This window comes from Elephas maximus, chromosome 21 (genome assembly GCF_024166365.1).
Source record: "Elephas maximus indicus isolate mEleMax1 chromosome 21, mEleMax1 primary haplotype, whole genome shotgun sequence".
Lineage (NCBI taxonomy): Eukaryota > Metazoa > Chordata > Mammalia > Proboscidea > Elephantidae > Elephas > Elephas maximus.
The window spans coordinates 73,006,918-73,031,554 of record NC_064839.1 but is presented as its reverse complement, the minus strand read 5'-3'; positions in this window follow the sequence as shown (position 1 = coordinate 73,031,554).

Genomic DNA, 24,637 nt, shown 5'->3' with positions numbered 1-24,637 from the left:
CTCTGAGGCTGTATAGATGAGCATAGAAGACTAGAAATGACCCAACAGAAAATAAAACACAGACAAGCCTTGAAAACAGCCTGAACTTTGAATGTTCTCCCTTAGTCACCATCAACAAAGGATGGAAGACTTACTGCCTTGAGGTTTTGGTCACAACCTCCGTCCAATCATTAGCTGACTACTAAGAAACCAGACACAAGCAAACTGGGCTTAAAAATAAAAACAAAAATCTATAATAAGTAGAACAACTGAGAAGAGAAATCATTGATGACACACCAAAGGGGGGATGGGTTTCAGAGATTTAGCCCAGAATGTTATTAAACAAATATACAACCTTCAGAGGAAAAATACTAGTACCTTGTATTGTTATAAAATAATACATAAAATATCCAGTTTTTAACAACAACAACAAAAAACCAAACCTGTTGCCATCAAGCTGATTTTGAGTAGAACTGCCCCACAGGATTTTCAAGGGGCATCTGGTAGATTTGCACTGTCAGCGTTTAGCTTAGCAGCCACAGCTCTTAACCTCTACACCACCAGGTTTTCCTAAAAAAAAGAAAAAGGGACCTGCAAAGAAATTATTTAAAAAAAAAAAAAAAAGGACCAAATGGAAATTCTGGAATTAAAGAGTATAATAACAAATGAAAATTTTACTATGGGGGTCAACCAAACTTTCTAGAAAACATAAGAAAAAATCAGGGAACTTGAAGGTAGATCAATAAAAATAATCTACCTGAAGAACATGCAGGAAAAGAGATTGAAGAGAAAAATGAATAGGACTTCAAAGACCTGTGGAAAAACATTAGGTATCAAATATATGTGTAATATGGAAATTAAAGGACCTAGGATAGTCAAAACAATTCTGAAAAAGAATAAAGGTAGAAGACTTATACTAACTGATTTTAAAATTTACTACAATGCCACAGTAGTCAAGAGAGTATTTTATTAGTACAAATACAGGCACATAACCCAAAAATCCCAGTGCTGTCGATCAGCAGAAAACAGAAAAATAAATCCATACATTTATGGTCAATTGTTTTTTTTACAAAGTTGCCAAGAAATTCAATGGAGAAAGGAGGGTTTTTTTGAACAAATAGTGCTGGGATAATTGGATGTCTACACGCAAAAAAAATTTAAAAAAGTGACCTTAGGCCCTTACTTCACACTGCACACAAAACTTAACTCTAAATGGATCATAGACGAAATTATCAAAAGCTATTAAAAATTTTTTTTTTTTTTTTTTATATATCGAAGCTATAAAACTCTAAGAAAAAATCATAACAGAGTATCTCCAAGACTTTGGTTGGGCAAAGAGATCTTAGATATGATAGCAAAAGCATGATCCATTAGACAGAAAAACTTGATAAATTGAAGTTCATCAAAATTTTTAAACTTCACACTTCAAAGGACACGTTAAGAAAATGAAAGGGAAGCCACAGGCTAGGAGGTAATAATTGGCCAATCATATATCTGATAAAGGACTTGTACTTGAAATATATAAAGAACACTTACAACTCAATAAGAAGAAAACAAAAAAAAATTAAAAATCAGCAAAATTTGAGTAGGCATTTCACCAAAGAAGATATACAAGTGGTTAAAAAGCACATAAAAAGATGGCTACCATCACTAGTTATTAGGGAAATGCAAATTAAAACCACAATGAAATATCACTGCACATGTACTAGAATAGCTATAATAAAAAAGAAGGAAACAACAAGAGTTGACAAGAACATGGAGAAACTGAAACCTTAATATATTGCTGGTGGAAATGTAAAATGGTGTAGCCACTTTGGAAATAGAGTTATTTCTCAAAATTTTAAACATAGAGTTACCATATGACTAAGAAATTCTATTCCTGGGTATCTATCCAGGAGAAGTGCAAATGTATGCCATCATGAAGACATACACATGAATATGCATAGCAGTATTATTGATAATAGCCAAACAACTTGTAACAATCCAAAGGTACATCAACTGGTGAATGAATAAATAAAACACGGTTTATACGTACAATGGAAACCTATTCAACAATTGAAAGAGACAAACCGTTGATACATGGTATGATATGTATAAACCTCGAAAACATTACGCTTAGTTAAAGAAGACAGACATGAAAGACTACATATCGTACGATTCCATTTATAAGAAATGTCTAGAAAAGGCAAACTTATAGAGATAGACAGCAGATCAGTACTTGCCTGAAGCTGGGCGTGGGAGTGAGGATCTAAACATAACAAGTTTAACAAATGTGCTTAATGGGCACAAGAAAACTTTGTATGGTAATGGAAGTGTTCTAAAACTCGATTTTGGTGATAGTTGCACAGCTCTATAGATTTATTAATCATTTAGTTTGTAGTATATAAAATATACCTTAATAAAGCTGTTTAAAAATGGTTTAAATTATATACACATTATTTCACTTTTAGTACTTCTTGGCTTTAAGATATGTTTCTCTACACACACATCTACAGACACACACATATATATAGAAATTTTGCTTTTTTTAATACCAGTTGTCATTGAATCGACTCCAACTCATGGCAACCCCACGTATGTCAGACTAGAACTATGTTCCATAGAGTTTTCAGTGGCTGATTTTTCAGAAGTAAATGACCAGGACTGTCTTCTTAGTCTGTCTCAGTCTGGAAGACCGGGATTGTCTTAGTCTGTCTCAGCCTGGAAGACCGGGACTGTCTCCTCAGTCTGTCTCAGCCTGGAAGACCGGGACTGTCTCCTCAGTCTGTCTCAGCCTGGAAGACCGGGACTGTCTCCTCAGTCTGTCTCAGCCTGGAAGACCGGGTCTCAGTCTGGAAGCCCTGCTGAGCTCTGTCAAGCAACATGCAAATCTTCACTGGCAGAAGAGTGGTGGCTGTGCTTGAGATGCAAAGGCCAGGAAATGAACCCCAGTTTCCAGCATGAAATACAAGAATCCTACCACTGAATCCCCACTGTCCTCAAGAGCTCCTTCTCTCTCTCCCCATACACATACATATACATGCATATATGTATTTATGTTTTGTGTTTTACCCAACCTTACCCAAAGAGATTTTCATCTCTTCTTATTCTCATTTCCCATCTATTTATCTTAGGCAGTAGATCCTTTTCTAACCTTTTTCATAATCTCATTGTCCTTGAAGCAAGAGCCTCTTCCTTTACAGTGCCAAAATCTTTCTTTTTGAGGTTCTTTTCAAATAAACTACTTTTCTTTTGTTTAAATAATACATTTGACACCAAACTTGCAAGAACAAAGAAAATGTTCTGTATAGCATTGATTTTATGGAATGAATTTGTTTCTGACTTCTTTCCATGAAATTAAATGGAGGTCTAATTTAAAAGCAGAAGTTAAAATACTAATTGAACACCATCTCAAGAACATGTTATATGCTGCCCTACATAGACTCGGTAGTTTTTCAATTACTCACTTTTTCATTTTATCTTTGGAAACATTTGTTAGAGATGCCATTTGTGACGTTATCTATCACCTGATTGTTTTGTGGATCAAGTTGTTTTATCCACCTAACATTTGCTCATGAAAACAGGGACCTACCTGGTAGCAAATGTGGGCAAATTAAAACACAAAGTCCTAAATTTTTAGAGTTAAAATCAGCAATGGAGTGATGTTAAGGGTATCGTTTAATTAAAGGGAGCTAAAAAAAGTTTCTGGGCATACAGAACTTACAAATTAGGTAAGTTCTGTATGCCCAGAAACTTTTCAAATGTTTTGTTTCTTTATAAGATCCATTACAGGCACAGAAAAGGTTATTACTATTAACAATTCTTTGCATGTGCTTCTAAGATCCTACAATTTCTCATTACAGGATGAGGAAAATCCTGAATGAGTTAAGGGCTAATTTATATCAACAGAATGAAAACAGAAAACCATGACAAGCACCTCAATTACTCTTTGAAAAGTGATATATGGCAATAGTGTTTCACAGTTAAGACATATCTCACCCTATGAATTACTTTTTTCATTTTAATAATTTTAGATTCATCGTTCATCAAATTTTTTAATGTTACGTTACACTTGTTGTTAGGTACTGTCAAGTCGGCTATGACTCATCCCAACTCTGTGTACAACAGAACAAAATACTGCCTGGTCCTGTGCTATCCTCACAATCGTTGCCATGCTCGAGCCCATTGTTGCAGCCACAGTGTCTATCCATCTTGTTGAGGGTCTTCCTCTTTTTCACTGACCCTCTACCTTTGCAAGCATGATGCCTCCCTTCAGGGACTGGCCCTTCTATGACATGTCCAGAATATATAAAACAAAGTCCCATCATCCTTGCCTTTAAGGAGCATCATAGCGGTGCTTCTTCCAGGACAAATTTGCTCATTTTTCTGGCAATCCATGGTATATTCAGTATTCTTCGTCAATACCATAATTCAAAGGCATCAATTCTTCTCTGGTCTTCCTTATTCGTTGTCCAGCTTCTGTGTGCATACGAAGCAATTGAAAATGCCATGGCTTGGGTCAGGCGCACATTAGTCCTCAAAGTGATGACTCTGCTCTTCAGTACTTTAAAGAGGTCTTTTGCAGCAGATATGCCCAATGCAATATGTTGTTTGATTTTTTTTATGACTGCTGTTTCAAGTAAAATTAAATTCTTTACAACTTCAATATTTTTTCCGTTTATAATGATGTTGCTTTTTGGTCCAGTTGTGAGAGAACCCATACTGAAGACTGTCTTTGGTTTTCATCAGTAAGTGCTTCAAGTCCTCCTCCCTCTCAACAAACAAGGTTGTGTCATTTGCATACTGCAGGTTGTTAATGGACTTCCTCCAATCTTGATGCCACGTTCTTTGTAATACAGATTTTTAAAAAGCATTTTTTAAAAAAGTGAAGTACATTTCTTAATGATAAAACCAAACTGTAATCATAAAGCAAGAAAAAGAAAAATTGAAATTCAGGAAATAGGGGACCAACTCCAGAGGAGAAAAGGAGGGGAGTAGCTGGACAATGGTAAAATAAAGTCCCAGAGTAATAGATACTTAGCAGACCTAAAAGATGACCAGGGAGGCTTGAGTAAGAGGATTCACAAAAGAGTGACTGTATTAAAAAAAATTAAAAACATGAATATTATATATAACCCAATATACATGATCATATTTGGAGGAGATTTATGGTTTGAAACATTTGGGGAAGAAATTGAAATACATACTTAGAAACGTTGGCAATTGGAAAAAAAAAAAAGGCAATTAGGTCCAGGAGAAAAAAATATATACAAGACTGAAAACGTTATAATAATACAATAGATGTCACTAGTATAAATAATATTTACAGAGTCATGATAGCATGAAAATGAAATACTCATTAAGCACAAATTGTCCTACAACTAAAATGAGAATACAAGGGATGTAAAATACGTGTGTGTGGTTGTGGGGAGGGAAAGCATAAGAGACTGTATCATCTTCCACAGCAGAAAATTAACGTAATGTCTAAAACTTATTTTAGACTAAACTTGGATCCACAATCAACACCCATGGAAGCCACAGTCAAGAAATCAGATGACGAATTGTATTGGGCAGATCTGCTGCAAAAGACCTCTTTAAAGTGTTAAAAAGCGAAGATGTCATTTGAGGACTAAGATGCACCTGACCCAAGCCATGGTATTTGCAATCACATCATACGCATATGAAAGCTGGACAAGGAATAAGGAAGACCAAAGAATTGATGCCTTTGAATTATGGTGCTGGCAAAGAATACTGAATATACCATGGACTGACAGAAGAATTAACAAATTCGTTTTGGAAGAAGGACAGCCAGAAAGCTGTTTAAAGGCAAGGATGGCAAGTTTCATCTCACATACTTCGGACATGTTATCAGGAGGGATCAGCCCGGGAGAAGGACATCGTTCTTGGTAGAAAGTCAGCGAAAAAGAGGAAGAGCCTTAACGAGATGGATTGACACAGTGACTGCAACAATGGGCATAAACATAGCAATGATTGTGAGGATGGTGCAGGACTGGGCAGTGTTTTGTTCTGTTGTACATAGGGTCGCTATAAGTCGGAACCAACTCAACGACACCTAACAACAGCAACAGTTGAGAAAATGAGTCATTAGAAGATTAGTCATGAGGCCCAAACTGAACTACAGAGCTCCTACCTTCCAATTTTGGGTTTTGTGTTGTTTTATCATGCCACATTACCTCAGTTTTAGTAGATGGTTATTTCTAGTGGTTTTTTATTTTAATTCTTTGTTTACATATTTGAAGATAAATACAGGAGTGCCTACCATTTTTACCAAAGAATGACCAATTTATGGCACTGTTCTCTGAGTCTCCGACTTAAATAAAATGTAATTTGGGAAACTCTATGTCCCCTATAAGAAATTTCAAAGTTATCTGATTTTAACTTTACTCACTTAGAAGGGAAATACATTAGAAAGAAAAAAAGTATATATGTATTTTTTAATTCTAAATTTTTCTAAATCAGAACTCTAAAAAGCTTTCTTAACTTATACAACTCTTTTTCCTGGCTCTATCTTCAAGGTCGCTGGGTAGGCAAACAGTTTACATTCAACTATTAACCTAAAGATTGGAAGAAACACCTGACTATCTGATTCCATTAAGATCACAGCAAGAAAACACTATGGAGCAGCTCTGTTCTATAACACATGGGTTTGCCACGAATCAGAATCAACTTGACAGAAATGGGTTTGTTTTAGTTGTTTTTGTTTTTTTGGCTTTCCCTTCAATTAAGATGTGCAAAATTTTAAACTAAGGACAATCTATTGAAGTGTTATCCCTGAAAAGTTGACATATTTCAGGAGAATGAGCAGCTCATTTTTACCAATATTTAAATATTTAATTCAATACCCAAAAGCCTCAAAGTGTTATTTCAGGAAGATATTAAAATTCAAAACCCAGAGTTTTCCTTGAATATTATTTATCTACTGAAAAAGAACTGTCAATAATCTCTAAGGACACTCAAATCAACAAATACTTATCAACCGTGGTAATTGGACTCCCATTCATGTTCACATTATGGCGTTACTGATAGAACCATCTGCTGCCACTCACTGTCTTTCTCTGAAATATTACTACACAGCCAAAAAATACAGTAGCTCTTGTAAAAAACTTTAAAAATCCCCTCTGGAAGTGGCTATCAGCAGAAGCATTCACTAAGCTTGGTTATCAATTTGCTTGTCATTTACCCATGTAGATTATTTTAATTCTAGTGGTTCTTCAGGCTAACAGAAAACTGGCTAATGACTATGCATGTGATCCCAGAAGAAAAACTTTTCTTCTGGAGGAAATAGAAGGCAACCTCTGATGGAAGAACTGAACAGCACACACTTCACCAGTAGGTGAACAACACAAGTAGGTATTCACTCTTGAAGCCCATAACCAGCTCTTGAAATCCAAAACAGCTAAGTTTTACATCTTGGCATTTGAGTTTAAATTTCACTATAAAACCATCCTTTAACTTTTTTTGGAAATCACTTTTGACTATCTAAAATGAATTTCTAAGCAAAGTTTTTTTTAAGGTTTCTGTAGAGCCAGTCATTTACAGCATGTTTATAGATCTTATACTGAAATACCACTAATTAGCTGAATCCTTTTCAAGGTTTCCATTAATCAAGGTACTTTTAAATTCTAGTAAATCCTTATAAACATTTACATGTGCCTGAAAAGATCTTCTCTTATTTCTGTTAAAATAGATTTCTATTCAAATGTTCAGCCAAGTAAGTTGTCTGCCTTCTAGTACATAAACCTTTGCATGCTTGAATTAAACTGTTGTTTTATAAAAATCAAGTAAAACTGTTGTGTATGCAAGCCAGTCTTTACCAAATATTCTTTATTGCTAAAGCCAACAGAAATAATTTCAAAATGAGGCAAAATTTAATTAAATGTGTATTTCTTTAATCGTTCTTTGAATATTATGGTGTATTCCTCTGTTAAATAAAAACTAGAGAAAGGGATTTCAGATGTGGAAAAGATTAATTAATCAAAAATAATTGATTGTTTAATGTTCCAGGTCCAAAACAAAAGTTAAATAACATAAAATAATTGAAAGGCCATTTCAGGAACAACAAACAGCAAATAAACACTTTACAATCTACATTGCTGTTGTCATTCTTGTTGTTGTTGTTAGGCCATCCAGTTGGTTCCAACCCTATGTACAATAGAACAAAACACTGCCTGGTCCTGTGCCATTCTCACAAACATTGTTGTGCTTGAGTCCATTGTTGGAACCACTGTGCCAATCCATCTCATCAAGGGTCTTCCTCTTTTTCGCTGACCCTCTACTATTACAACCTAGACGGTTGCTAAAGAATCCTTAGGTCAATTTATTTATTTTTTGTCAACTTCTCCAACGGTATTATGGTCAGTATCATGGTCTTTATTAACAGAGAGTAGCTGATATACTTTATCCTAAATGTGAATTTTAGCCAGATTTATTGTTAACAGATGCGTTTAACAGATTTATGTTAGCCATGTTTTTATTTAGCATTTACACAAACAGCAAACATCCATTTGGATTTCTAGAGCTGATTTTGAGTTTCAGCAGTTGAAGCCCTCCTGGCATTATTTTTCTGAATGTTGGCTGACTTGGCCCTTTCTAACACCAACTTGCAGGCTCACAAGTATTAAAGCTGGCTCTTTTGGGTAATTCTTAGCAGCTTTTAATTTCTGAATCTTAAAGCTATCAAAAACTTTAAGGAATGATTGCCAATTCTCTGAAAATATCAGTTTCATCCAGTTTCTAATATTAGGCCACCAAAGAACAAACATGGCGTTAGTCCTATGCGTTTCCTAATTTCAGTCCATTGTTTAGGAAATTTAAGAATGCAGATTTTTATTGACTAAACTTTATTTGGCTAAACCTAATGTTAAAACCGAAGTACTTATAGGAAACTGGAAGTAATTGATTTATGGTAAACACTGTCGTAACAAAAAGCAAATGACGTAGTTAACATTTCTATAACCAAAAACCAAAAAACCCGTTGCCATCAAGTTGATTCTGGCTCATAGAGACCCTATAGGACAGAGTAGAACTGACCCATAGGGTTTCCAAGGAGCAGCTGGTGGATTCAAACTGACAAACTTCTGGTTAGCAGCTGTAGCACTTAACCACTGCACCACCAGGGTTTCCTAAAACCTCTATACTGGTAGTAATTTCAACGAACTAAGTCATTGTATTATTATTTAATGGAACTCCATGTAAGAATAGCATTTACTTAGACCCTGTATAAAGGAAAGATTTTACAAAGCATTACATTGAGTCATTTCTAAAAATTACTGAAGAAAACATTTTCTGGCAATGTCAGTTCAAAATCTACAGTATCTCCCTTTTTCTTTCTTTGAAGTTAAAAAACGTATCTATGTGGTTTTGTTCGCTTTTTTTGTTTTGTTTTGTTTTGCTTTTTCACAGATTACGTTAGATGTATTTTAGCAGTAAATGAGGCTATGACTTTTGTGTGTGTGCGTATGTGTGTGTACATGCATGTGTGTGTTTGTGTCTGTGTGTGTATACATACACAAAGACGTAAAAGCAGAGAAGGAAATAGGCGAGTAATGAATAAAAGAAATATTGTAAGTGAACATTTAGGTTAATGATATTTGGTTTTAAGTTTTACTCTAACAAAACAAATTAGTCTATTGTGACTTTATTCTCAAATAGATTTAATTATTACCACTCATTTTCAAAGGTTGATGCAGGACTTAATGAACTGGTGTCATCCTTTCATTTTTTACAGTCTTCAGTTAACACAGTAGTGATGGTAGGTTGTCAAAAGCTGACCCCTGTATAGCAGGGGTCAGAAAAATCTTTCTTCAATGAGACAGATAGTAAATATGTGTTTTAGACATACAGGCCATATGGTCACTGGCTTAGCCTGGGTTCTCTAGAGAAGCAAAACCAGTGAAATAGAGAGTGAGAAATCTCTCTCAAGGAAATGGTTCATTTAGCTGTAGAGGCTGGCAAGTCCCAAGTTAGTCTGGAGGCTTCTCCTGACTTCTCCTGACTCGTGTAGCTGCAGGGGCTGATGAACTCAAGACTGGCAGCTCAGAAGATCAGATGGCAGACTGCTGGCTCACAGGCTGTGGAAACTGATGAAGCCCAAGATTGGAAGATATGATGGCAGGTTGCTGCCTCACAGGCTGCAGAGGCCAACGAATCCCAATATAGATGGGAAATACAGTGGACTGCTGGCTCAGGTCCCAAGAACTGGAGGTCAGATGTTGATGAGCTGAATGAAGAATCCAGAGCCAGCAGGCTTTACCAGACAATCCATACATATGTTGGACGCAGGCCATACCCCAAAGGAGACTCTCTTTTCAACAGATCGGCTGTTAACATCAGATTACAAAATGAGGGATGACAACCCATTAAACAACCAAGCCTGTTGCTGTCAAGTTGATTCCGATTCATAGCAACCCTATAGGTCAGAGTAGAACTGCCCGTAGGGTTTCCAAGGAGCAGCTGGTGGATTCAAACTGCTGACCTTTCGGTTAGCAGCCAAATGCTCAACCGCTGCACCACCAGGGCTCTGCATCATTACATCACTGCCAAATTACATAATTACGTAACTATCAAACTACATCATAACTGCCAACTACTGAGAATCATGGCCAGCCAAGCTGACGCACAGCCTTAACCGTCACAGTCACTCTCACAACTGCTCCACTGTGCCCTTGTAGCTCAAAAGCTGCTATAAAACAATGAGCACAGCCGTTCCAATAAACTTCAGTCATAGATGCTGAAATTTGAATTTCAAGTATTTCCACATGTCAAGAAATATTATTCTTTTAATGCTTAAAAACTATTTTTAAATGTAAAAGTCTCTCTTAGCTAATGGACCGTACAGACACAGGATGTGGACCATAGTTTGCCAACCCCTGGTGCAGTGCACAGAACATTAAGTAAGCCAGATCACACTTCTGAGTTTGGGCTTTCTAATCCACAGCTGAATGAGGTTACCTCCTTGGGCCTCAGTTTCCTAATCCATAAACTGAGGAAGTTGAAATGTGCCCCCCAGCTCTAACTTCTAGTAATTTTGGTAAGATTATCTACCAACTCATAGATTTTTTTTTTTTTATTGTGCTTTAAGTGAAAGTTTACAAATCAAGTCAGTTTCTCACACAAAAACTTATATACACCTTGCTACGCACTCCCAATTTCTCTCCCCCTAATGAGACAGCCCGTTCCCTCCCTCCTCCCACTCTCTCTTTTGGTGTCCATTTCATCAGCTTCTAACCCCCTCTACCCTCTCATCTCCCCTCCAGGCAGGAAATGTCAACATAGCCTCAAGTGTCCACCTGATACAAGAAGTTCACTCCTCTCCAGCATCCCTCTCCAACCCATTGTCCAGTCCCATCCATGTCTGAAGAGTTGGCTTTGGGAACGGTTCCTGTCGTGGACCAACAGAAGGTCTGTTGGTCTGGGGGCCATGACCACCGGGGTCCTTCTAGTCTCAATCAGACCATTAAGTCTGGTCTTTTTATGAGAATTTGGGGTCTGCATGCCACTGCTTTCCTGCCCCCTCAGGGGTTCTCTGTTGTTTTTCCTGTCAGGGCAGTCATCGGTTGTAGCCAGGCACCATCTAGTTCTTCTGGTCTCAGGCCGATGTAGTCTCTGGTTTATGTGGCCCTTTCTGTCTCTTGGGCTCATAATTACCTTGTGTCCTTGGTGTTCTTCATTCTTCTTTGAACCAGGTGGGTTGAGACCAATTGATGCATCTTAGATGGCCGCCATAGTTGATATTTTAATAATCATTATTGATACTGTATGTAATGGTGCTTTGCAGTTTGCAAAATGCTATTGTGTTTCAGTGTTAAACACTCAAAATTCTGTGAGCTGTTGTAATTTTTCCAGCTTCTTAGATAAGAAAACTGATGATCTGTGTTTTTTGGAAGGAGTCACTGGGTGGTGCAAACAGTTGACAGACTCGGCTGCTGAGAGGTGAGCAGCTGGAGTCCACCCAGAGGTACCTCAGAAGAAAGGCCTGGAGATCTACTTCTGAAAAACCAGCTATTGGAAACCCAATGGAGCACAGTTTTATACTGACACAAGTGGGGAATCAACTCCATAACAACCAGTATTGGTTTAAGAAATATTTCCAATGTCACATGGCTTGCAAAGACAAACTCTCATCTTGAACTCTGATCTTCAGATCATGTCAAATTCTCATCACCTTGGTAATGAGAAAATCTTCCTTAAAAATAGCTATTTAAAACATTTCATATTCATGTTCCCCATATTTTGATCACCTTGGGAAACTAACTGAAAAGCTTTCAGCCAAAATTACTTCACTTGTCTTATCTTTCCCAAGATAAAGGCTATAATTCTGAGAAAAAGCTAACGATGCCTTAAGAAAGGAAGGGAGAATTAACTGGAATAGGTAATAGAACATCTGTGTCTCTTCTACATATCTTGTAAAACTGAGCAACTGGTAGCCGACACTGACACTTCAACGTAATAAGCATTACATTCAATTTTATACCCTCATAAATGCAGTGTCTATTTTCAATTTGCCTACCAACATGATGGGCTATATTCTTTATGTACAGAATGGAATCAACACTAAACAGAAGTACCAAATCCCAATGAATTTTGGACTGGGTTGACTAAAGCAAATCTTTATTTTAGACATTTTCTCTATCCTTGACCAATTATTTGACGTTCAAAAAGTTACAAATATTCTGTGGGCCTTCGTTTATCCACCAAATCCTAAGAATAAAAGAAATTTAATAGAGGTTTTTAATATTTGGCATGAGGATGTAGAAGACTTTGAAGGAGAAGAAATAAATATGGCATCAATTTCCTCATGTTCTGAAGTGTGGATCGTTTCAGTTTTACAGAATTATGTTCAGTCCTCCTGCTATTATTTTGAGTAACTATTTTGAGACACACATCTTCCTAGACCTAAGAGATACCACAATGAACAAACCACAACTTTTCCTTCACAAAGCTTACATTTTGCTGGGATGAGACAGACAGATAAGCAAATGAAACAAAAAAAAAAAAAGAATACGCAATTTCCGAGGTGCTGGTAAGGGCTAGGGAGAAAAACAAAGTAGGATAAGAGGGGAAGGACTGATGGGTGAGTGCAGGTCAAAGAGGTCAAGTAAGAACAGCACGTATAAAGGCCCTGAGGCATAGTATGCCTAGCACAGTAAAGAGAGCTATATGGTTCCAGAAAAGAGAACAAAGAGGCAAATGACAGGAAACAAGGCCCACCCTACCTGAGATGGAAAGCCTTGATGACTCTTTTGTGGAGTAGTGACATGCTGTGACTCATGTTTTAGAAGGGTCACTCTGGTTGTGTGTGAAGAATACACCATAAGAGAGTAATGGTAGATGCAGGAATAAGAGGAGACAATTGCAAAAGTCCAAGTGAGAATTGATGGTGAGTCAGGAAAGGGTCAGAGTAGGGGAAGTAATAAAAGGTGGGCAGACTGTTCTAGACATATGTCAATGAAAAAGCTCTCAGAATTTACAGATTGTCTGGCTGTGATGAGTAAGGGGGAGCAGGGGAAGCCAAGAATAACTCTGTGACTTTTGGCCTGAGAAACTGGAAGATAAATACACCTTTCAATAAGATGGGGGATGTGTGAGAGTAGCAGATTGGGGGTGGGGTCAAAAGTTCGATTTTGGACATGTTAAATTTGGGAAGTCTATTAGGTATCCAGATGGAGATGTCAATTAGGCAGTTCGATATGTGAGACCAGAGTTTGACAGAGGCTGTAGGTGTAAATTTAGCATTTGAATAATCAGTCAAGCTAGGAATTAGGGACAGCTAGAGAATAAGTACAAAGATTAATTCCTGTGGATTCCACAAAAGTTGTGAAGGTGAAGAGAAGAGCATGGGAGATGGAAAAGAAACAGTCAAGGAGGCAGGAAGAGGATTGAGAGAGACGTGTCCCGGAAGGCAGGTTTTGTGGATTGAATTGTGTCCCCCAAAAATGTGTGTCAACTTGGCTAGGCCATGATTCCCAGTATTGTGTGATTGTCCACCATTTTGTGACCTGATGTGATATTCCTACGTGTTGTAAATCCTACCTCTATGACGCTAATGAGGTGGGATTAGTGTCAGTTATATTAATGAGGCAGGGTTCAACCTGCAACATTAGGTTGTATCTTGGGCCAATATCTTTTGAGACATAAAACAGAGAAGCAAACAGAGAGACAGGGGACCTCATTACCACCAAACAAGAAGAGCCAAGAGCGTGTGTCCCTCGGACCCAGGGTTCCTGAGCTAAAAATCTCCTAGACAAGGGGAAGATTGACGACAAAGACCTTTCGACAGAGCCAGTGGAGAAAGAAAGCCTTCCCCTGGAGTTGGCACCCTGAATTGAGACTTTTTTCCTCCTAAACTGTGAGATAATAAATTCCTCTTTGTAAAAGCCATCTAGTTGTGGTATTTCTGTTATATCGGCACTAGATAACTAAGACAGCAGGTGAAGGAAATGTTTCAAGAAGGACGTGAGCTATGTCAAATGCTACTATAAGCTAAGTGATATGAGAACTGAGAATTGACCACTGGGCTTGGCAATGCAAAAGCCACTGATAACTCTAATTAGAGCTGTTTCCATACAGTGGCAGAGACAAGAGCCTGATGGGGGTTGTTTTAAGAGAGAAGAGGAATAAAGGAAATGAAGACAACGAGTATATCAACACTTTTGAGGACATCTGCTGCAAAGGGAGCAGAGAATCAGGGCAATAGTTACAGAGAATTGAGGGACCAAGGGAGGGTTATTTTAAAATGAGAGTTTTAATTTGATTGTAAACTCTAGTAATTATAATACAGTTACAAGAGAAAATTGATTATGCAGGACTGAGGATACTTCAAGAGAGTGATCCTACAGCAGATAATCCAGGTGAGGTAGAGTTCATGAGAAGAAAGGTTTGTCTTAGCCAGGAGAGAAGGCAGTTCATTCATGATAATAACAGTGAAGATAATCTGGTAGAGATAGAGGTAAGTTGGCAGATACAGTGGTTAGAAGATGTGGAAGTTCTCTCCCGATTGCTTCAGTTTCCTCAGGGGAAGTGGGAGTGAGATCACCACTTGAATTTAACAATTGGGGAGGAGGTTTGAAAGTTTTGAGAAGAGAAGCCATGGAACAATACCTTGAAGAATGGGGAAACAAAGGAATCAGAGAAATGTAGTATGTTCCCTGGCAGCACTGAGTCCACTTGAGATTTATGGTCCTTAATTTAAAACAAGGTGCCATGTTTGTGTGCTTCTCTCCAGCTGTGGTCAGCTTTGTACGAACAAGGGTAGATCATTCAGAGAGTAATATTCAAGGGAGGTTTGAGGGTTTCTGGGAAAGCACTATGGAGATGGTAGAATTACTAGATTAGAGGCCCTTGTGGAGCCCTGGTGATGCAGTGGTTAAGCACTCTCCCTGCTAACCAAAAGGTCGGCGTTTCAAACCTCCCAGCTGTTCCACAGAAGGAAGATGTGGCAGTCTGCTTCCACGTAGATTACAGCCTTGGAAATGCTATGGAGCAGTTGTACTCTGTCCTATAGGATTGTTATGAATTGGAATTGATTCAACAGCCATGGGTTTTATTGGGTAAGTGAAGCCAAAGAATTGTCTTAGACATTTAAGAGAAATGAATGAGAAAAGTAAAATACAATGTTTAGAGAATGAGATACTTGAAGTTGAGATTACAGTGGGGAGGCATAGATGTTGGTAATAACAAACTGAAGGGCATGACTATGAGAGTGGGTGGCTGAGGAAGTGTGGAGAAACAGATCGGAGAAGACAAAGAACTGAGTCCTTTTTCTCTTCAGTTATACAAAAGGCAGTGCCAAGGCTGGCCGGGGGGTGGAGGTGTCACCAGGAGCACGAGGAATCTGTGGAATCCTTCTGGCTGTCCTGCTAATGGTATGAAGGCCTGCACAGAATGTTGGTCTGTGAGCATGCATAACTCTGTGGGTCTTCTTTTCTGTCATGTCAGTGGCAGATCCAGACACATGAAGCCCTGTGGACACCTCCTGGCAGCTATGACAACAAAAGTAAACCCACAGTAAAATCAGAAAAGTACACCACGTTCTGTTTATGTAACAAGTTTTGAATCATAAGATGGCCCACAAGATGATCTGCTTTAGCCAATCTGGTGGCCTTTCTCGGGGAAGGACCATGCCATGTGTTGCGGTCATCTAGGACACACAATCAAGTTGGAAGGGTATCAACATTGCCTTCCACTGTCTGCTAGGTTACTTCCTTGTTGGCCTTTAGAAAAATAAGGGTCATTTTTATTTCATGCTCTAGGTTCTCGTTTCCAGAATCCTAAGAAGAGTTAAGGTGAAACTTGGGAGGAAAGCAAGAAATGGACAGCTTAGTAATAGCTCTGCTCTAGGCACTGGGGAATAGAGGGTAAAAGAGTTTCTTCTGCTCAATACACTCTACAAGCTAACTAAACAGGGTAGGTAATCTAGTTAAAAATTAGAACTGAAACCATTTTGAATGCTTTTTGTATCTTCTCATCTTTACTTAATATTATACCATGAATTGTTTTGTTGAGGCAAAATAAGTTGATTTATTTTAGTATGGCATAAATTGGACATACGCAACCCAGTGCTACAATATAATTATGCAATTCTTTTATGATAGGGTTTTTAAGTTTGATTTCTCAATTATAAATGGCACTAAAGTGAGAAATAATTTTACCTAAGTCTGAGTCTGCGTCTGTGTCTCCACCTCTGATAATTTGCTTTGGACAAATTTTGAAAGTGAAGCATATTAACTATTTTAATGGGTCCTTTCTCTGTGTGGGTGTGCGTGTGTATACACAAATATGCACACATACACGTGCACATATCATTGTTTTCCTTTCAGGTAGTAGCATTAATAAAATCTCATCTATGATGTATAGGAAATGTCTCTTCACTCTTTTACTATACCATTATCAGAGCCAAACACTAAATTAAAAAAATGTCTTATGGTTATATGAGTATAGAATTTCAAAATAAATAGATACAACAAGTGGGAAATTAGAGGATGTCCATAATTATATGTTAAAAAATATAAAGTGATAACATTACAGGAGAAAGCCAAATATTGGAGTGCATTTGGGTGAAGCAAAAAGGAAAGATAAGTAGACAATAAAACTGACATAGAATTAAGATATAGTGATGGTAAACTGCATCCATTCAGAGAGCTGACAGTCTCATTCGCTCAAAGTAAAACACCTGTCAAGGTCTGACCTTGCTGATATTTTCATTGATCTGAAGTCAGAAGAAGCATGGCGGCAGACTGTCATGCCAGAATTAATTCCAAGCAGCAGGGAGAAATGCAACAGCAATGAAATAGTTATCATGAAAAAAAAAAAATAGATAAGTCGTATCAGAGGAAGGGGAAAAGCTTCTTTTGTATAACTTTTGAGGTATAACTCAAATACAAAAAAAAAGGATTTGATTCCGTGTTCTGAATGTCTCTTAAGAAAGATGGATTAAGAGAGTTGGAAAGCTCTAAAAATGTAATTGTCTAGGCAATAACAAATTATTCCAATGATGTCAAAAAGGAAGAAGTAGCTGAAGAAGTAAATGATTTCCACAGTGTTCTCAGAGATTTAGGACAGTGATGAATGTGTGTACAACAGCAGGAAGGATGAGCACATAGCCAAGGACAAATGTGAAATTTGGTTTTAATGTTTCATGAAAGTGAAAGCCTCAAGTCAATTGAGGGTTTATACTAATAAGTGCTAAAGAAAAAACAAATAAAAAAGAAAAGCAGAGGCCCTGCTTGAGATGTGTGTTTATATGTTAACAGATAATGGAAAGAAATAAGGCACCTTCTTGATTCTTTTTTATTCACTTATTCTTTCACTTTGATAATGATATTCAACTGAAAAGGACAAAAAAGTAGTAAAAATAAACAATAATTGAATCAACCTATAGACATTAAGCCCATTAGGTTGAGGGATATTGGGGAATAGGATATTTGCAGAGTGCCAGATGTCACCCCACAGATTACTTAACTAATCAAACCAAACACTGTTGTCATCGAGTCAACTCCAACCAATAGCAACCCTATAGGACAGAGTAAAACTGTCCCATAGAGTTTCTAAGGAGCAGCTGGTGGGTTCGAACTGCTGACCTTTTGGTTAGCAGCTGTAGTTTTTAACCACTACACTACCAGAGCTCCACTTACTGACTGCAAAGGGGAAAATACACCTTTATAATGGAGAGATCTAGTGGTCACACCTTAACAAAGTGACCAGTCTTTGCATCGGTGATATTACTGCCAAAATATTTTGCCAAATATTTGCCAAATATTCTTGCCAAAAATATTCAATCTGAATCTAAATAAGTGTTTAGATCTAATTTCAAATTAATGGAAAACTCTAGGCTGGAAGAACCAACCAGATATACCCAGAATTTAGGACATTCTACAAGAACAACAAATTGTTCTGACCTTCCCAAAATCGATGTCATAAAGGAATTTAAAAGGGTGGAGAAAAATGTTCTAGATTAAAAGACACTGAAGAGACTTAACAACCTAAAGCAGTACATAAACTTTAATTAGATACTGATTCAAAAACAGTATTAAAAGACATTATGGAGTGGGGATTACAGCATTCTACACAAAAAAAAAAAAAAAAAAATTTTTTTTTTTTTTACACATCTCACCTAAAAAAGCATAAAACCATGCCTACAAAAGTTCAAGATGAACTGCTTGCTAGAACAAAAATTGACACTTCGAAAGAAACTAAAAAAACTCAATCTCTACAACATATCATCTAAAATGTTCAGTATACAATAAAATAATTATCAGGAAAATAAACAAGCAGAGTATAACCCGTCATCAAGAAGAATAGCAATCAATAGAAACCAACCCTGAGAATCAAATGAATATTCTTGATCTGAAAAGTACAACAACTGAAATGAAAAATTCTCTGGATGAGTTTAATAGAAGACTGGTGATGACAAAAGACAGGGCCAGTGAACTTGAAGATAAATCAATAAAAATGATCAAGTTTTAAAAACAGAATGAAAAAAGAAGAAAAAGAAACATAGCCTCAGTGACCTGTGAGACAGTATCAAACTGTCTAACATATGTGTAATTGAAACCCCAGGAAGAGAGAAGATTGAGAATAGGGGAGAAAAAAATATTTAAAGAAGTAATAGCCAAAAAATTCCAAGAGCTAAAGGAAAACATAGACAAAGAACTAAAGAAAATTAGGAAAACAATCTATGAACAAAATGAGGATATCAAGAAAGCAATAGAAATTATAAAAAGGAACTAAACAGAACTTCTGGAGTTGAAAACTATAATAACCATGGAGTCCAGAAGGCAGTGTGGGGTGACATATTGAAAGTGCTGAATGAAAAAACTGCCAACAAAGAATTCTGCATACAGAAAAACTGTCTTTCAAAAATTAAAAAATTAGACATTCTCAGGTAAACAAAAGTTGAGTGAATTTGTTACCACCAGACACACCCTGCAAGAAATGCTAAAGGGAGTTCTCTGGTTGAAATGAAATGATACTAGACAGTAACTTAAAGCTGTATGAAGAAGCAAAGATCTTCAGTAAAGGAAATTTCATAGGTAAATATAAAGGCCAGCTTTACTGTATTTTTGCTTTGGAAACCTATTTTTTATATCCTAAACCAAAAAAAAAAAAAAAAAAATCAGTGCCGTCAAGTCAATTCTGACTCACAGGGTGCTATGAATCAGATTTTACATCCTACGTAATACAGAACACAGGAGCCCTGGTGGTGCAGTGGTTAAGCACTTGGCTGCTAAGCAAAAGGTTGGCAGTTCGAATCTACCAGCCACTTCTTGGAAACTCTAGGGGGCAGTTCTACTCTGTCCTATAGGGTTGCCATGAGTTGGAATCAACTTAACGGCAACAGGTTTGGTTTTTTGTTTTTTTATGAAACACAAATTCATTAAAGTATAAGTTTATGTTATTGGGCACACATACAGCCTATAATGATGTAATTAGTGACAACAACAAAAGAGGGGTGGCAAAGCTATATGGTAACAGGGTTTTTATATGCTACTGAACTTAAGTTGGTAACAATTCAAACTAGATTGTTATAAATTTAGGATGTTAAGGGTAATTCCTATTGCAACCACAATGCAAAATAGATTAACAATCTACACCAAAGATTATGAGAATCAAAGTGCCTCATTACAAAATATCAGCTAAACACAAATAAAGGCAGTATGGGAGAAAGTGAGCAGAGCGGCAAAAAATGAATAGAACACATAGAAATAGCAAAATGGCAGAAATTCTTCCTTATCAGCAATTGTTGTACATATGAGGGAATGTCATTCAGCCATAGGGAGAAGTGAAGTTCTGATAGACGCTGTGACAGCGATAAACCTTGAGAGCAATGTGCTGATTGAAATAAGTCAGACACAGGGTTACAAGTACAGTATGATCTCATTTATGTGTGAAGTATCTAAATCAGGCAAACGCGTAAGACAAAAGTACATCAGTGGTTACCAGGAGCCAGGGGAAGCAATGGGGAGTTAGTGTTTAATGGATGCTGACTTTCTGTTTGGAGTGACCAGAAAGTTTTAGAAGTGGATAGCAGTGGTGGTTGTACCGAATTGTGAATGTAATTTAAAAAAAATTACTTAATTGTACGTGTGAAACTTATCAGAGTGGCAAGTTTTGAAATATATTTTACCACAATAAAATTAAAAAAAAAAAAATTATCAGTGTCATCTTCAACACCATCTTTCCTACTCTCCCCATCCATTCAGATACTGCATCCTGAGAACTAAGGCACTAAATCTCTTTCCAATGTATCATTTTTTTTCTCCTGTGTTTTTCCTTTGTAGTCCTCAAATGGGGTTTATGTCACCTCTTATCCAGGCTGTTTGGCTTGTCTTCTAACTACTCTTCCTGGTTTCAGCCTCTCCTCCCTCTAAAAACCAAAAAAACCAAACCCAGTGCCATTGAGTCGATTCCGACTCATAGCGACCCTATAGGACAGAGTAGAACTCCCCCACAGAGTTTCCAAGGAGCACCTGGCGGATTCTAACTGCTGACCCTTTGGTTAGCAGCCGTAGCACTTAACCACTACACCACCAGGGTTTCTCTCCTACCACTAATCCATTATTATTACTATTTTTTTAAATACAAATTTTACAGGTGGAATATGATGCTAGGGTTTACTTTTAAAAATTCCAGTCAAAATAAAAGAAAATATGAATTAATAGATGAAATGAGTCTGGCAAAATATTGATAACTTGAAACTAGGTGATGAGCACATGATAGTTTAAGACTCTACTTTTTACTTTTGTGTATGGTTGAAATTTTCCACAACAAAACATTTGGAGAAAAAAAAAAAAGATAAATATGTGAATATGTGCTCAACTTCTGGGGGGAGAGAGGGATGGAGGCCAGGAGACAACAGTACATCTTTACAGTGCTAAAAGCTAAAAACTGTCAATCTAAATTTCAATATCTAGAAAAATACCTTCAAAACCAGGGGAAAAAAAAATTTTTTTAAAGTCAAATACGCACATATTGAGAGAATTTGTTGCCAGCAGACCTACACTACAAGAAATGCTCAAAAATGTTTTTCAGGGCTCATCTCCTGGCACTGTATTAGACAGTCTTCTGCAGCTATTCCTAAGATTTCACCGCACAATTTTTTTTTTTTTTAAGTAGGCTGCCAAGTCCTTCTTCCTAGTCTGTCTTAGTCTAGAAGCTCCGCGGAAACCTGTCCACCATGGATAACCCTGGTGGTATTTGAAATACCAGTGGCATAGCTTTCAGAATCAGGCAATGCACAAGCCACCATAGTACCACACACTGACAGAGTGTGGTGGTTTCCAGGCTGAGGGGAGATGACATCAGATGGAAACCTGGATCTAAATGCTAGAGGAAGGAATGAAGATCACCGGAAGCGGTAAATAAGCGGGTTAATATAAAATTTTCTTTTTCTTCTCAATTTCTTTAAAAAGACAACTCTGTTCACAACAAAAAGCGGCACCCAGACAGCATCAAGACAGTGGACAGTAACAATCAATGATGTAAACATCAAAGGAGCCGTAGCTTTGAAAGAGGAAGAACGAAAAAGGACTTGCAATCAACAGCACCAGGAAAGAAGAGTAGCTCTATCTATTCATTCCCCCCCAAAAAAAAACACATTTTGTGGGGGCAGACACTTTCATGAATGTTATAAAAACATAACCCCAAACCCCACTGTAAGGCACCAAATAAATATAGTAAAATTCCAAATCTAGAACAGTTACTGGCTTCATCAAACACAATTCAATAAAATTAGAAACTTATATAATATTCTTTTTTAAAACCCCACTGACTAAAGATTTTAAATGATATGAGGTCAGAAAAAGTAGATATGCAAATAATAGACTTTTAAAGTAAATATTATAGTTTAGTGTAGGAATTGTTTCCCCCTTAAATGTGGAAATAAATAAGCTTTAAATCCACTTGCTATAGAGCCATTTTTAAGGGATTTTTTTCCCCTAAATTTTTCAAATTTTCATGGTTATTATTTTAGTCACATTTTTTGTCTTGAATCAATGTTGGTAATTTTTACTTTTTTCTCTAAAATCATCTGTTGAGGAGAGATTTTTGAATGTTTTACATTTACCTTTAGGTCATCTTAGTTTAAAATGTAAGTGATTTCTGGTTCACTCTTTTTTGTTTCTTTATTAGATAGTCCTTATTAGCTTTTTCAAGAATCTGCTACTTATTTAGATATTCTTGATTTGCCTTTTCAGAGAACTTGATCTTGGATTGATCTCTAAACTCTATTTTTAAAAAACTTTCCAATTTGTTCATTTCTGTTTTTTCTTTCATATTTGCTTCCTCCTGATTTCCTTAGATTTGCTTTCTTTCACTGAAATGTTTTAAGTGTTCAGTTTCTTTATTTCTTATTTACTATTCCAAACTCTTAAGGCAATAAATTAATTCTTAAAAGAGCCCTGGCAATATTTCAACCATTTTCTCGTACAGTGTAAGAGAAATCCATATCTGCAGTAGAGATTGATAGATATGTAGATGGAAAATTCAAAAACGTTGAGAGTGGTGATTTCTTTATTGGTAGAACTATGGGTTCTTTTAATAAACTTTTCCTTTCACTGCAGCAAACCAAGAGAATGGTGCTAACTGAAGCACAGCCAACAGGGCCAGGCATCTGGGCCCTGACTTGGCTCCCAAGTTGCAGCGGAGTCCTGATAATAGGTGGTTCTTGTTGTTGTAGATCTTGCTCCACTTTGTGAACTCCAAAGTGACTACCAATGGTTCCCAAGCCCTACCAACATTCCTCCTTCATCGTATCCCTTCCTTCTGTCTTCCTCTCAAATAGAGAGAATTCTTTCCATATGGGTTCGAATTTTACTCTTCCTGATTAGAAGTCTCCCAAATCGATTATGTCAGTGCCTGAGACCCAGGCATCGGATATTTACAAACCAATACTTCAAGTCTGTTGTCTCTACCTCTTTTGTAATTCCTTCTCTGAGTCAAGTGGATTCAATAGGTCTGGATGACTCTGTGTGAGAGGGGCTAAGTGGAGGAAGAAAATTCTGGAACCAAAAACGCACTAGTTAATATTGCAACTATATTTTCCAGCCACACTATTTTAGGACGGTTCCTCAAATTGGATATCTTAGGCTACGCCTTAGAATACAGTATTTCATAACTTGTGAATTCAGAAGTTTTTGTTCCATTTTAAGTGTTTTAACTGCTTGTAGGATTTTACCATTTTGCAATCTGTCTGGCTTTACAAAGGCACTGTATTAGTGTGGTTAGAAGTCTCAAAAACCGCAAAAATTGCATTTTTTAATAACATTAAGACTCTGTAGCACAAGATTAAATAATTTCTCATTATCATAACCCCATTCAGCAAATGGAGTAAGTCATCAACACTCATCACATACTTTTTCTTATACTGATACTATTCAGAACATGTACATATTCCTCTCTGGTTGAAATCTTTTAAAATCTGCTCTGTTCACCTAAACTCAGTAGCTGAATTCCTTTGACTTTGAGGTGGGCACTCATCTACTCAGATGTCAAGGATTTAAAATTTCTTGAGACCTTACAAATTACAATTCTACCGTGTCTGCTTTTTCTGTATGCTTACTTTACCAAATACTACAATCCAAACACCCACAATCAGCTCTTTGTACACGTCTGTACCTGGACTTGGCATTGCAGTCAACGTTTAAGTTACAGCTGATACTGTAGACAAAAGACTCCATAAATTAAAGCACAAGGGATGAACTCACAGAAAATATTTAGAACATATATGACTGCTAAAGATTAAACTTAAAATATATGAAGAAATCTTGCAAATAAAATAAAACAGATTAATAGCCTAACAATAAGAGGATAAAGTATGCTAACAGACAAGTCATAGAAGAGGACGTATTCTGAGAATTGGGTAAATGACGATGAAATAATGATAAATTTTTTTTTCAGCAAAAATTTCCAGATGTGATAATGTCCAGTATTGACATACAAAGATGGCAAGAGCAAAATTTGGTACAATCAATTGGACGGTAATTTGGCACTATTAAAATTGAACATGAACACCCCTTATGGCCCAGGAATTCTTCTTCTTGATATAGAAATATCTCCAAAATTATTAATAATTTTTAAAAGTAAGTTGCACACAACAAACCTGTATACACCACACACACAAACCTATGTAAATAAGGGCAGAAAAGATATGCAACCCTTACTT